At 35.0% G+C, this 13,475-nt stretch overlaps 1 protein-coding gene across 5 annotated transcripts in view; it reads left to right on the top strand.

Moving 5' to 3' along the window:
- Window positions 1–4,460, top strand: part of LOC149550936 (ethylene-responsive transcription factor 5-like) — a 75,672-nt gene extending 71,212 nt beyond the window's left edge. For 3 of the 5 annotated variants that reach the window (XR_016352640.1, XR_016352637.1, XM_089786508.1), the window contains exon 2: window positions 1,297–1,693. The gene's annotated coding sequence lies outside the window, so the exon portion shown is untranslated. Of the gene's footprint in view, window positions 1–1,296; window positions 1,694–3,739 lie in introns of those variants that run through there. The other 2 variants (XR_016352644.1, XR_016352641.1) reach the window with 1 other exon arrangement.
- Window positions 4,461–13,475: the final 9,015 nt, after the last annotated feature.

Genomic DNA, 13,475 nt, shown 5'->3' with positions numbered 1-13,475 from the left:
GGAAACTATTAAGCACTCTTCGTAGTCATCCCTACGGCTTCCTGTAAGCTTTGAATGCTAGACAACAAATTTGCTACTCTTCCAGCTAACTATAATATGCTTTATATTAGGGTGGAACCTATTCCTACCTATCCGATTGCTTTTTACCGAGGACCCAATAGGCTTTTTGGAAGATAAGGAAGTATACGAGAGAAATATTTGGTTTCTTCTCTAGTTCTCTATCTTAGATCCCATTGATTTGGATTGGATGGAGCTCTACCTTGAGGAAGAAGGAATTCTACAAGTCTGTTCCCTAAGTGCCTCTATTGAAGACCTTAGAGAAGCTTTTAGGGAATGAGAGATTTTTATGCTTTTTTCCCTCTCTTGATTTCATTAATACCCTATGCTAGAACCTTTTGACATGCCTTAATTTTATTACTCTTTATGTCTCCGTTATATTCTTTGGTGGGCTTGTCAATATTGTTAATTTTCAATGAAGCCTTCATTCAAGAATAAGTAATTGTATGTTTGAGGACATATATATGTCTTGTTTAGTAGATTATACACTCCAATATAATCTATTATTTGTGATGGACAACTATGCATAATTCGTCAAACTTTTGATCTAATTAATTGTGGTGTTTTATATTGTTGATTGAAAGTATTTTAATAACTTCATCTTTATATTTTCTAATTATAAGGTTTGAATTTTCATCAAACATTACTTACAATTTAAAAAGAATTTCACAAGGGGAAGTGTGGCTTTTTCATAATTCAAAATTGGACTGTGGTTGATATCAAACATCTTATGGCCTTCATGGTTTGCATGGAGATGGTATGAATTATTTGTTGATTTGTGTTGGAGGATCTTAATAGACAATTTGTCTTCTTGCATTATTTTGGGTTAGACCAACTGGGTATATCATTTCTATTGTAGATATTTATAGTTAAGTTGGAATAGTTGTACAGTTGAAAAGGTAGTTATTACTCTTAAGGTATAGCTTCTCATGCTTGATTTCTACGGTTCTTTTATTGTTAGACTCCTCAATTTTGAGGATGGGACATAGAGATGTACCTTTCTTCTATGGTTAAGAACTTGGTATCTTTCGTGCCCATGCTAATCTGGTTTGTGTCATGGTTTCAAGGCTTTTAATATTGAGTTGTTCTCATTTTCTGTGATATCTTCCATATTATAAGAAAGAATTGTGTGTATGATTGGAGTTTGAGTTTTTAATAGTAATACCTGATAATATCGCATTTAATATTGATGATTTAAATGTTACTCTTCCCCTTGAATCTGACATTGCTGAGACACAGGGATTCATTCTAAAGGCACTGTAAGATCCCTCAGGCTGTATTGGTCTTAATCTGACAAGGTGGTAGCAAAGGAATATAGCATAGGCCTTAAAGAACAAGAGCTGCAGGGCAGCACAGTTCCTGCCAAGGAAGATTGTCTTGGAGGATGATATGGTAGAAACAATGTATCAGATTAGAAATTTTAATTATATTAATCATGAGAGAAGCCTCATATAGCCATTAGGATATGTGAGGCTAAAATGGACAATATGAATAATCATGACGGCCTTTTAAACAAGGCTAACTCAAATCACTTGTGGTGCAATATTGTTGTGTACCCTTAAAATACACACATTTATCAATGTCTAGCAATGTATCAGTTCTTCATAATTTTAAGAAATTGATATTTGATTAAAAAGTTTCTAAGTACAATGTTTCTTTAGCACTGTGGCTGTCAAGTTTTCATGGAAAAGGGGATTGGTAGATCATATTCCTTAACTAATGGTTGGAAAGAGGTTCCAACATTGGAGCTTTCCTTTAATAATATTTTTAACATCTAAGATTTATAGCTTACCTACATTAAGTTCCACTAAAACTGTGTAGATTAATGCAGAAAATCTTTGAAGAAATGAACAATGTTTGATGCATGTGTAGTATGATAGAAGTAAATCAGAACAAGACAGCCAACAGAGGTGAACAATTACCAGGCTGAAATAAGTGATCACTTTGTCCGCCTGATTAAATTCATCCCTGCAATCAGTAATGGAAAATATTTTTTCAAGTAATTTAAAAAAAAAATGTGAAGAGATATCTCAGAAATACGAAGAACTCAAAATTGACAAGCACAGAAATTATGAAAAATCCCATGCATGAAAGACGTTTGTTTTCTCCCCTAGCATTGCATTTACACAATGCAAATATTTATTATCCTTTTGTGATGGAGCCAGGAGAGCACAGGATACGAAAACAACTGCAAGAGGCATGAATAGAGCACCAAACTCCCTATTTTCTAAGCATTGGTCACGTCTACAAAGCATGCGAATTTTGAAAACACAGCAAGGCATGTGGACTATTAAAATATGTCATCTGGTGCTCAAAAGTCTATTATTTAATTGATGCACAATTTACTTACATAAACAAATTTTTCTGTACATTCTTGCATCGGTATATGTGATACCTCTGTCTTCCATCTACAATGCCAATTGCAACATATCATGGCCTCTGCAAAATGTAATGTGCCTGTAGACATATGGACAAACCTCCGGAATGGTGTCATTTATTCAACTAAAAAGATGATGTCTAAAGAGAAAAAGAAGAAAGAAGACTTGCCTGAACAGATCTTGAGACCATTGACAGTATCAGAGTGTCTAAAACAGTGAAATTCTTGAGGAGAAGAGAACTAAAGTAATAATTATGTTTAAAAGATCACTGGCACCAGAATTGAGGATGTACAAAGCCTGAGACAGAGTAGATGAAGCATTTTTTTGTCCCATGGTGCTTGTTAGTTTGGATTGTTATTGATGGAAAAACTTCTTTGCATGTTAGTTTGGATTGGCATTGATTGAAAAACTACAACTGTTGTGTTAAGAATATAGAATTCTGCAAAATAACAAATAGAATTACCAAAAACCCATTAAAATTGTACTGCCTGAAAACAGTTTTAGACACATTAAAGTACAAGATTGCAATAGTAATCATATATGTCAGAATCTCCTGACGCATAGTTCATGCCATTGATTATTTTTTAAGAGATTTTTTTTTTAAAATCATGAATTTAATTCAATAAACTGATTTCTTCTGCATAAACTATCAAACTTGCAGACTCATAAAAGCCGAATAATTAAAGTAATGAGAATGAGAATTTTTTTTACTTCGGCTCTCACCCATAAACAAGGTCAGACGGAAAAGCGAAGAAAAGGACAAAAAATCGTAAAAAGCACTCCTTCGGTAAACTACATTTAATGATGTCCTGAATGTCATTCTTTTAATGGTAAGACCAGGAATTTATTGTAGTACAAGAATATGAAAAGGATTAAGCTAGTGCAGGTTATCTTAATATAAAAGTGGTCAAGAAAATAATAGCTGCTGTGCATAATTACACAGAAAACATATGGATTAATATATCTGACTGATACAAATGATTGCAAGGTAACACCCTATTTAAATTTTGCTTTGACAATATAAATACTTAGATGTGTTGTAGAAAATGCGTACAGGTTACAGAGTTTTATACTGTCACAATTTTTATATAAAACTTTGAAGATGAAAATCTGACTGGAAAAGCATTTTTTATTACTAGGAAACTATAGTTCTATAGAATTATAGCTAACTACTAAAAATTCCTCAGAGACATGCTGTAAACATTTAACAAGAAACTGAAAAAGAAAAAATACAGTTCAGAGTGCAAACAGATAACTGATTAGAAAAGGATTGCACTAGTTAACTAATGTAATCAAGCTTGCAGATACCATTGGTGGCTCAGCAGGAGAGATGGAGCAATGCAAGCAGGTGCATTAAATTTGGAAAGAACATAACACCCTCAATCAAGTAAATCTCAGGAGAAAAAGTCTAAAACCTGCAAGTTCTATATAGGCAAGGGAACAACAAAAGAGTTTGCTCGTACCTCTGAATATCGTCCAATATCATGTGTTATAAATTTGTACGCTCCCCATGTTTTGCACACGGGAAAGTATTTGCAGGAGGTTTTTCTGTTAGCACTTCCTCTTTTATAGTCATTGTATTGATCAAAGTCTCTGCATAAATCTTAGCAAATGGACAGTCAGGTGTTGCACCTGCATGGAGGGGAAAAAGCCCCACTTGCCAGCTGCTACTTAGATTTTTCATAACAATAAAAGACCCAAGACTTTGGTATGTTTGAATTGGTCTAGTGGTGGAGAACTTGTACTCTTGAAAGAGAGGTCACAAGTTCAAATCTCATTGCGGGGTAGAGTATGTATGCCTCACGCCTCTCATGGCATAGTGTCGGCATCTTCTCTTGCCTGGGATTCTGTGAAAACTTTAGTCTGGAGAGCCTGTAGTACCAGCTCTGGTAAAAACATTTCCCTTCTGTTTGGTCATTTACATTGTCCTGTAGAGGACTAAGAGGCAAGTGTCCCAAGGCATGTTATGGTTGGGTGTATATTTAGTTATCAAAATTATACTGCTTTCTGGATTGTTTATACTAACCCCTTGCTCGAGTTAGCTGTTTTGGATGGTATTGTGTTTTGTTCTATTTTGTTTTGCATTGGCAAGTTGAAAGATCACAAGAAGCTCTCTCTTTGGGGTGTATTTCCAATTAACTCTCTTGTACAGTCATTTAATTCCTTTCTTATAGTCTCATTGTAATCATCATTTTTTTAAAAACATATTATGAGTTTATAATAGGGGCATGCCCCCTAAAAATTATCATTTGTCAAAAATGGCGCCTTTTTTAATATCTATTTCCAGTTGCACGTATACAGGACTTTGGTCTGGGAAAACATGGAGGGCTTTCTTAACCCTGATCCTTTTCCCAGGTGCCTGCACTTAAATGAGGTATTATAAATATTTCTGATATTAATTAAATGGGCATTTTTCTTATATTGATAAAAATAATATCAACTATATATAGTTGCACTTAAATGAGGCATTATAAATATTTCTGATATTAATTAAATAGACACTTTCTTCATATTGATTAAAAAAATCAAATATATATATATATAGTTATGTTAATGAAAAGATATGTCCCATGAAAGGAGATACCTATCTCCTCACTCTCTTAAGAGCTGGCTTCATTTGGAGAAAAACATATCTAATATATCTGCAAGTGATCCTCTGAAAAATAATATGGCATTAGAGCGAGGTTACAGATAAAAATCAAACAGAAATGAAAAAAATAAGGAAAGAGAAAGGATTGATGAAATGTATGTGGGTATCGAACATGTGACTTACCCACAATTACAGAGTAGGAGAGGAAGACGGTCTTTGTCTTTACAATAAGATAATCTTATATCAGCATCAGAGTGCAAGGCACGAGAGGCCACACTTCATTTCGTTGAAAACAAGAAGAAAGATGCATAAAAATAGAAACTTATATATCTACAAAAGAAATAAAAGTCTCTAATTAGCAAGGAACAACACAACTCATTCCAATAGTAAATATTTCTCAATGCCTTATTTTCATTGGAGCCATCACTGTGAATGTGGCGTTCACCATACTGGAAACAAAGATATCATGCATTGACTACGACCACACTTGAAGTGTAGCACACAGTCTCATTATTCATTATTTAGCCTTACACTGCAATGGAAGACCGTCCACCCAAGACCTAGAAACAACCACTAGTAATATTATTATTAGGTTTTCATTATTTGGCAAGCCAATATTCAAATAAGGATCTTAATTTATTGAGTGTCATGGCTAATTATTGGTGACGAGACTTGTTATTAACTATAATATTTTTACTATTCAAGTCTATTGTGTATTGTCGGCAGCCCAACTCAGCCGTCCACAATCAAAGAACTCTCAAGTACCGTCCACAATAAATTGCAAACAACTTAGCCGTCCAGCCCACCGTCCAGCCCACAAAATAACAGTCCATAGTTAATATATTATAACATGTGTAAAATGTATGTTGTATTCAAAAAAGTTCTCAGACCTCTATAAATAGAGGCATTTTATGTAAGGATTTGAGCAGCAGATGTTTGTCTGATCATGGTGGATCAGTAGAGCCCATTTTGGGTTTCTTATTGTGGAGCATAAGTGGATGGAATGCTGTAGCATTCTATGGATTTGTAATAGATTTCAGTTATGTTAATGAGTATGAAGTGCTGTAGCACAATTTGATGTCTTTGTGTTTTGCTTATTGATTTGAATGTTTATCATTGCATTCATGTTTGTCTTTAAATGTGGTTAATCAAATTAGATCATATGGTGATGATTTGACAGATCAAAAAGTTGTTGAAAAGATACTTCGTTGTTTGCCTAGAAAATTTGATGTCTTTGTGTTTTGCTTATTGATTTGAATGTTTATCATTGCATTCATGTTTGTCTTTGATCCACTCTATCCACCTCCTTCAAGTGGTATCAGAGCTAATGGGAGATGATCCTCGAGATGGTGGAGAGGTTGATGAGTTTATAATTGGTGAAGAGTGTTGTGACATCGTAGCCCAACAAGCAATGGCAATTGAAGTCATAAAAAGAAGGAAGCGAAAGTTGAAGTGTGTTTGAGTTAGCGTTGCCATTCATAGATTAGATGCATATGGAGCAACTTTGTGCAAGCGGGAGCGCCAGAGAATGCATACATATGGCATGGAAGATATTGATCATGGAAATGTTTATTATGTCTTTGTGTTTAAGTATGTGTGTTTGATGTTATATAATAGTTATTGAACTTAGTTGTGGTTGCAGTAAGTGAAAGTAGGTTGGATTGGTGGTGAGTTGTTTGTCATGATTCAAAAGAATTCTAAGGTCTGTGTATGTGCTGATTGGATAAAAGTATTCGGATTGGAAGTGAGAATTTGTTTGTCTAATTGTGAAGGATTTGATGTTCTTGATAGTGGTTATGTAATAGAAGTTGGTTGCATTGATATCCCCAATCAAGTGATGAAAATTGAATTAGTAATGATTGTTAATGGGCTATGTGAATGTATGGGGTGCATTATCGGTTGTGCCCGACACCCTAAAGATTTTTGGTTTGACATATTGATGAACCATGTATGTGAAAAGGATTCCTATAGAACTAGCGAGTACAGTGGCTGGGTACCCATGTATCTTGGTAGATGGATTGCTTTTTATATGGACTCAATAATTAGTTTGGTGCAGGTACAAAAGAGAAAGGCCTAGAGTGATGATAGTTTCCCTGTAGTGATGATTCATGGTCAGTAGAACCAATGAATGCTTGGTTTGTAAACCATTTGAACGCAAAGTTTTTGGTGATCTTGAAACCATTTGTGTGATGTTTGTAGAGTTTGTGGTGAGCATGAAACCACTTCAGAATTGCATTGGTTAGGGGTAAGCCATAAAACCCAAAGTAATTATGACAAGGGAAAACAATATAAATGCAGTAGCATTAGTGATAGAAATTAAGGGGAAGCGTTGGAAGAATTAATTTCTATCCAACAACTATTGTTGGCAGCCCAACTCAGCCATCCACAATCAAAGAACTCTCAAGCACCGTCCACAATAAATTGCAGACAACTTAGCTGTCCAGCCACCGTCCAGCCCACAAAATAACAGTCATTATTTAATATATTATAACATGTGTAAAATGTATTTTGTATTCAAAAAAGTTCTCAAACCTCTATAAATAGAGGCATTATGTAAGGATTTAAGCATCAGATGTTTGTCATTCCATCCACTTATGATCCACAATGAGAAACCCAAAATGGGCTCTACTGATCCACCATGATTAGACAAACATCTGATGCTCAAATCCTTACATAATGCCTCTATTTATAGAGGTCTGAGAACTTTTTTGAATACAAAATACATTTTACACATGTTATAATATATTAAATATGGACTCTTATTTTGTGGGCTGGACGGTGGGCTGGACGGCTAAGTTGTCTGCAATTTATTGTGGACGGTGCTTGAGAGTTCTTTGATTGTGGATGGTTGAGTTGGGCTGCCAACAATAGTTGTTGGATAGAAATCAACCATATAAAAAGAAATTCATATCAGTATTATTTCTGTGTATTTGTCTTTCTCTTTGCCTTCAAGTGGTATCAGAGCTAATGGGAGATGATCCTCGAGATCGTGGATAGGTTGATTAGTTTATAATTGGTGAAGAGTGTTGTGACATCATAGCCCAACAAACAATGGTAATTGAAGTCATAAAAATAAGGAAGCGAAAGTTGAAGTGTGTTTGAGTTAGCGTTGCCATTCATAGATTAGATGCATATGGAGCATCTTTGTGCAAGCGGGAGTGCTAGAGAATGCATACATATGGCATGGAAGATATTGATCATGGAAATGTTTATTATGTCTTTGTGTTTAAGTATGTGTGTTTGATGTTACATAATAGTTATTGAACTTAGTTGTGGTTGCAGTAAGTGAAAGTAGGTTGGATTGGTGGTGAGTTGTTTGTCACGATTCAAAAGAATTCTAAGGTCTATGTATGTGCTGATTGGATAAAAGTATTTGGATTGGAAGTGAGAATTTGTTTGTCTAATTGTGAAGGATTTGATGTTATTGATAGTGGTAATGTAATAGAAGTTGGTTGCATTGATATCCCCAATCAAGTGATGAAAATTGAATTAGTAATGATTGTTAATGGGCTATGTGAATGTATGGGGTGCATTATCGGTTGTGCCCGACACCCTAAAGATTTTTGGTTTGACATATTGATGAACCATGTATGTGAAAAAGATTCCTATAGAACTGGCGAGTACATCGGCTGGGTACCCATGTATCTTGGTAGATGGATTTCTTTTTATATGGATCATCTCCCATTAGCTCTGATAGCACTTGAAGGCAAAGAAATTAATTCTTCCAACATTGTGGTTAATGTTCGAAATAAATGTCGTAAGCCAATGGTGAACGAGAGAGAGAGAGAGCGATATAATTGTGAGAGCGATTTCTTCTAGGATGGCAATGACTACATGTTTGAAAGAAGAGGGTGTTCCAATTGTGATATTGCAGAAGGAAGAGTGTGTGGGTTCACTATGGTACTGAAGATTGCATGACAAGTTGAAGCTCCATCTACCTAAGCAAATTTGTGAGCTTCCTCTAATGCCCTCCCTTCGAGCTTCCCTTGCTACCTGAGAAATGAATAGTTAGTGCAGTATTTGGAATCCTATGCTGAAAATTTCAACCCAGAGTCTAGATTCAATGAATCTGTGCTCTCGGATTCATTTGACAAAATGCAGAGTGTGGAAAGTGTGCATTGGTCTCTTTGAGTACATTAGTGCTTGGTTGGTGGTGGTCATTGGTAGAGGTTGTTATTATGAACATTATGGGAATGCAAAGCTTCAAGGGAACCATCATTCATGCCAGAAAGTATAAAAAATGTTTTTCCTTTTAGGGTAAGAGTATTCTCATTGTTGGTTGTGTGAACTTTGCCATGGAACTCAGCCTCAACCTCTGCGACCACAATGCGTACCCTTCTTTTGTCATCAGAAACATGTACATGTGTTGGTGGGGGAGATATTGGATTATTAAAATACAGAAGAGCACCCAATAATGACATTACAACCGTGTCACCATTAAGGAAAGTTTACAATAAACATCAGATAGAAGGTAACATTAATCAGAGTATTGAGGTAAAAAGTAAATGATACCAATAAGATATGAAGTTCTCCATTTATTTTTATTATTAATGTTAGGTTATGAATACACTTTTATTGGTAAACATGTTATATATATATATATATATATATATATATATATATATATATATATATATATATATATATATATATATATATATATATATATATATATATATATATATATATATATATATATCTGTGTGTCTATATACATACATATATACACATATATATATATCTATATAGATAGATACACACACACATATATACATATATCTATTATGTGTATATACACACACATACACACACACACACACACACACACACACACACACACACACACACACACACACACACACACACACACACACACACACACACACATATATATATAACATTATAAATTTCTTAAAATAAATAATTTATATAGATAATATTTATTTAAGAATTGATTGATATTTTATGAGATCAATATAGTATCTTATGTATTAAGGTGAAAGTAAATTTTAATTATATATGTATAAATACCACATCAGTGACGATGAGGAGAATTAGTGCAAGAGCACCTTAAGGTCTTTTAAAGATTTTTACAACATTTTGGCTTGTGGGTTGTTTTAGCCAACCACGAAATAATAAGGACTAAGTTATGATGTCCCAAGTTGTTTGTGTGCATGGATATTTATAGGGTTGATTTGAGTCAAGTGTTTGGAGTGGTCATTTAGGATTTAGGTGTTTAAGTCCTAGAAAGCCAACAAAAGGTTAAACTTTGACCAAAACCCAAAAATGGAGTGCTTTATGAGAATTTGATATTTTTAGTTGTTTTAAGGTCATATATAGTGGCTTGAAATCAAGTTTAACCATTCAGGTTAGTGGTTTAACAAAATTGCAAAAGATTTAAAAGTTGCTCATGACAACTTTGCAATTTTACAAAGCTATGATGACAACATTTCCTCAAAACTAGGAAAGGGATTTATTGGTGCCCAAATCCCCACCTAAGAATCCATACATGTGGGAATAGGATTTATAAGACTAATCAAACCCTAATTTGACAGATAGTGAACATAATGTATGGATTGAGGATTGCGAAGAGCAAGAAAGGACTATAATTACATAACAAAGCCTTCATCCAGTCATATATAGATTGAAAGGACTGAACTAATGCATTGAGACTTTAGTATATTTTGTGTTCTTACCTTTGTAGCATTTTTTTGGTTGTTTTGTTAGACTAGTTAACAATTCAAAGTTAATTTCTTGTCACTTTCTTATTCACTACCCGATTTAGAGCCAGTTGTGTAAATATGCCTCCTACTTGAGTTCTCATTCTTGAAATTCTATGGCCTCCTAGAAAAAAGTAGGAGACTCTCTAAATAGTGTAAATATGGATTTTGGAGTCATGGTTTGCAAGGAAGCTAATTTTACCATCAAGCCCTAGGTGAGTGTTGAGGCAATTTGGCTAGGAGCTTGCACAAAATAGTAACAAGGAAACTTGCTAAATAGATTGGGTTGAACCAATCAATGTTGGAAGCATGTCTGTGGGAGTATCCTTATTGTGTGTATTCAAGGAGAGGAGTAGTAGATTTTTTTTGAGAAACCATTGGAAGCATAAAAGAAAAACTAGCATACATGCTCCTAAAATCCTTGAAAATAGGGGTTTCTAAGAAAGATAGTGTCAGGACCTAAGACCCAAGAAATATTTGAGTCTTGATTGATAGTTGGAAGAATCCATAGTTGATTCAAGGGGTTTTTTCAGAGATATTCCAAGAAATCTAGTCTGAGGAGGCCTAATTGGGGCCAAAGGGCTATAAGGCCTATATCCCTATAAACTTAAGACTCAATAGGAAAAGAAAGAAAGAATCCTACAAAATGGACCAAATTGGAAGGAAGACAAGTCAAGAATAACAAGAACACCCATTCCTAGCCCTAAGAGTAGTTTTCAAAGAAAAGTGTCTTAGTTGAGTGCATTGGTGCATAGCAGAGTTTGAGTTATGGTGGATGTTCGAAGTTGGTGGAGAGTTATAAAGGAGAAAGTGATCTTGAAAGTGATCTCTTAGTAGGGTAAGGCATAGTACCCTAGAAATAACAAGGAGTAGGTCTTAAGAAGAGCTAGAAGAGCTCTTGAGAGTTATTTAGGATTCCCTATCAGAGTGGTATCAGGGCTATTGAAAGGCTAGGGTAGTGTGGAGTGCATGTTAGAGAGAAGTGAATCCATGGAAGAAAGCACCATGGTGACTTTTGCCAAGTTGGAAAGAGATTTGATAGAACAACAAGAGAATAACATGCTTCTTGAGGAAGTTGTTGAAACTACAAGTGAGGTGAAAGGATAGCTGGAAGGGGATAAAGGTAAGGGAAAGAACCAAGTTGAAGAAAAGATAGAACCTAAACCAAACCCTCCTTTAGAAAAGGAACCCTTCCTCAAAGAATTAAAGGTACTAAGTGGAAATGCACTAGAAGGCATCCATGTGTTCACATGAATAATTGATGAAGAGTTAGTAATTGAGTGGATTGAAGGCATGGAAAATAACTTTGAATGTGATGGTATAATAGAGGCACAAAAGGTGAAGATGGCAAAATCAAGTCTAAGAGGACAAGCATTAACTTGGTGGAAGTTCTTGCAGGAAGAAAGAGAGAAGGAAGGCAAGAAACCAATAACCAATTGGAAGAAAATGGTGGCTAGAGTAAAGAAAAACTATCTACTTGAGGATCATGACATCTAATTACACAAGAAGAGACAAAATATCAGACAAAGAGACCTAGATGTAGCTTTCTACATAGAAGAGGTCCAAAAACTAAGCCTAAGGTCTAAAATCCAAGAACTTGAAATAATTAAAGTGGCAAGGTACCTAAATGGAATTAGATGGAACATTCAAAAAGAGTTGAGCCTCTTTACATGTACTATCCTTCATAGTTGTTGTCAGATGGCTATTAAAGTGGAGGAAAAGCTCAAGAAGAAGAAAGACTCCAATACTAAGGGTAGAGGAAGAGACAAAGACTCTAGAGGTGGACATAGAGGAGGTTCTAGTGGAAGAGATAATGACAATAGGAGCCAAGGTGTCTCCAAGTTTTTAGAGCAAGGGTATGAGACAAATAATAAATGTTGATATGGAAGAGGTAGAACTTCTTACAATAGTGGTAGGGGAAGATCAGGTGGATTTGGAAGAAGTTCCCATTTTGCTTCGATAAAGTGTTACAATTGTGGGTAGTTGGGTCACCTAGCTTATAGGTGTCCTAATAAACCATCATCTTCACAAGGGGAGAAAAATATAGCATATGTGCAAGAGGAGGATTGTCCTAAACACTCTAAGGTGAGTTCAAACTTAGAGAAAGGTGAAAATATGATGTTGAGGAGGATATTGATCAAAGAACCTAACAATGATGAACACAAACAAAAATGGCTCTTTTTAGGGTCAAGTGAAAAATATTAGGCAAAGTATGCAAGGTCATAGTTGATTCAAGATCTATTGATAATGTCATTTCAGAGGAGAAAATCCATAAATTGAAACTCGCTAAGATACCCCATGAATGTCCCTATAAAGTCACTTGGTTGAATAAGAGACAAAACATATTGGTTAATGACAAAGTGTGGGTTGAGTTCACTATAGGCAAGTATCAACATAGGATAATTTTTGATGTGATACCAATGGATGCATGTCATCTATTGCTTGGAAGAAAATGGCAATATGATATGGAGGAAGTATGCCATGGCAAGGAGAAAAAGTAGTCATTCAAGAAGAATGAAGTAACATATAAGATTCAATATTTTATAGAAGAATATTGAGTGGAGAAGGTAGAATCAAATGTACTTCTAATGAGTGGGAAGGAGTTCCTAAAGTATATGAAGAAGGAAGAAGGAGTTGGCTATGCCGTATTGGTGAAACCAAGGGAGGAGGAGGTACCTAAACAATCACCTATTCCACAAGAGGTGAAACAATTACTAGATCAGTTTAGAG

The sequence above is a fragment of the Cupressus sempervirens genome, chromosome 6, assembly GCF_028749045.1.
Source record: "Cupressus sempervirens isolate cs-2001-9-10 chromosome 6, ASM2874904v1, whole genome shotgun sequence".
Classification (NCBI taxonomy): Eukaryota; Viridiplantae; Streptophyta; class Pinopsida; order Cupressales; family Cupressaceae; genus Cupressus; species Cupressus sempervirens.
The sequence above is the reverse complement of the archived record's forward strand: the minus strand, read 5'-3'. Positions and strand labels throughout refer to the sequence as shown.